We start from the raw sequence: 2893 nt of genomic DNA on the forward strand, positions 1-2893 counted from the left end.
AGTGCTAGGCATTGTAATGTCAACTGTAAGAAGATTGATTAGTATGCTCACAGTGAAGCCATCATCTAAACTCTACTGTGTTCTAAGTATCAGGAGAGAGATGAGGGGTTGGAGAGAATTAGTTCACATTACTTTGATACCAGAGAGCAGGATTTCTTTCAAATTCATATGTTCATATAAATATGACCTGTCCTATAGTCTGAAACCATTACTTGGCTCAATAAAAACATCTGACCAGAGCTGAAATAGATTATATAAGATATATCACATGGTCAACAATTAGAAAAAAAAAAAAAGTATTTGTTTCTGGCCCGACCCCTCATATCAACAAGACCAAGATGAAATATATTGGGCAGAAATTAAGTTTAATCCAGGTAAATTGAGTATTCTTCTTATATATTCTATTCTGGCTACTAATAGACAGTTTATGCATCTGAGGGAAAATCATTCATTACAATTGCCTAGTTTTTAGTACAACTCTAGTTCCTGGTGTCTGACACCCTAGAGCCGTTCCAATCCATCCGCAAATATAATCTATATTTTATTCTGGCTACCTTTAGACAATTTCATTCATTTAAAGGAATGGATTATCATATCAGAAGAACTAGAAAATCGAGTAGCATATAATACTAAAGATAATACTTAAGCAATTGTCATATTGCTACGTTTGGGTAGCGAGTTCATCGTCATAGTCATCGTCATCGTCATCACCATCAAAATCACCATCACCATCACCATCACCATCACCATCACCATCACCATCACCATCACCATCACCATCACCATCACCATCACCATCACCATCACCATAACCATCATCATCATCATCAACAACAACAACAACCCTTTTTTTTTATCATCACCATCATTATCTTCTCTTCATAACTGTTATTTCATAAAAGGTTTACAAATTTTGGTCATCCAACTTAGCAATTTAAAATTAATTCCCATGGCGCGTAACTTGATATGCTTTTTGCATCCTTTCCCCCTTTTAATCCATTCTTTAGTTGCTCACATTTCCATCACAAACTTTACCCTCTATGGTGAGAATGGAAAGTTTTTTACCAACTTATTTTTCGGCGGAGTCCGCGGTATACCCAAGGGTGGAAAGACCAAAAACGGGGCCGAAGTTGCCGCGTCCTGGATTATTCAAGCGAGGGCGCCAAGTTATAACTTCAGTGGCCACGAGCGAGACGATATACCAGAGGAAATTTGAAGTTACTCCTTGAAGTTACCGTGGCTTGAATAATCTAGTTAAAAGAACTTGGAATCGTAACTAGACGAGATTATCATTGGCTCGTTTGTCGATAGCGGCCTCTAGTTGTAGTAAGGATAACCTTACCACATTGAGACAATTTTAAAAATTCATATTGTTCTGAATAATGCTAGTTACACCATTTAGTTCAGAGAAGTTCCTGATCAGAGTTAACTCAATGCTTATTTACCACGAGTATTACTGTCATTCAATTAATTTATTACCCAGGTATCTTTTTAAGAAACCCACGGCCCCCAGGTAACCGTCAACAGCCACTGGATTGGCCATTAACTCACTCAATTAAGATAATGTGTGGTTATTTGCAGAGAAGCTAGAATGTTGCAATGTAGTACGTGTTCAATATCTTCCATATGATGATTGAATCTGGACCTGTTTGTTTCAGTGACAGGGCCTGTTCTATGTTGTTATTATTCTAATGCTAGATGGTGACCTAAACGTAGTTATACCTACGTGGGTCTTGTGAATATTTGGTGTGATTTTTATGTAAGACTAATTCCTGAGGAAGTCTGATGGAGTAATGTTGATGGTCAGTCTTGGAATGTTCTTTGTTGGTTTTAGTGTATCCCGTTATTGATACTTTTTCTTATATACTTTGTGACTTCTTCTAATAATACCTTTCTCATTCTTTCAATCAGCTCAGGTCACCTTTGATCTACTCATTCTATCCGACAACATTCTATCCACCTCCACGCTCCTCCACTCCTCAATTTCTCACTATCAATTCCTGTAAGTCTTCACCACATCAACCCTCTTCCTTTCTACCTTCCTAGAATTCTAATTCTTTGCTACGTACAGTGCCATGGGTACAATTACTCCTTTATACAATATTCTCTTTGTACTCATCCCTAGTTGTCTATTTCTCATAAAACTTTTTATTCCACACAGACAGTTACTTATCTCTAATAATTCCCCTTCACTCTCAATGGTGGTTATACAGTGACAATGCTACATCACACAGTAAAATTTCTATCTAATTCTTTCTTTATAATAAGGTTCTGCTTAAGTTTTTATCTATCTGGTGATGGATTATTTTACATTCAGCTAATGAGGGGAGGACATAAAAGGGATTTGATCAAACAAAACTCCGTTTTCTTCCGAGGCTTAATCGCTCAGCTGAACAAGATATTCTGGTAATGACCCGAATAAAACCAACGAACAGAATCACCGTTAAAATTACTACAGCAGCTACAGGCATAACTACGAAAAGACGAACGCAAGGGTGTAAAAAAAAAAAAATAGAAGGAATGCTTTGCCAACAGGATGAAAAGAGGGTAAGAACGTAAACAGAGGAGCGTAAATAGGAGGAAGAAGAAAGTAAACGGAATGGAAGAGAAGAATGAACGCAGATAAGAGAATTAAGGGAAAAATCCCAAATAAGATATATGAGACAGGAGATCACGTACAGGGTAAAGATGGTACACAACATGGCAAAGCCGCACAGAGAGAAAAAAATATATATATATAAATAAATAAATAATTAAATGAAAATAAGTAAATAAATAAATATAGATTAATAAATAAATAAATGAATAAATAGATAAATAAATAAATAAATAAATAAATAATAATAAATAAATAAATAATAAATAAATGAATAAATGAATAAATGAATAAATG

Source organism: Oratosquilla oratoria, chromosome 8 (assembly GCF_046742065.1).
Source record: "Oratosquilla oratoria isolate Oo_2021 chromosome 8, ASM4674206v1, whole genome shotgun sequence".
NCBI classification, from domain to species: domain Eukaryota; kingdom Metazoa; phylum Arthropoda; class Malacostraca; order Stomatopoda; family Squillidae; genus Oratosquilla; species Oratosquilla oratoria.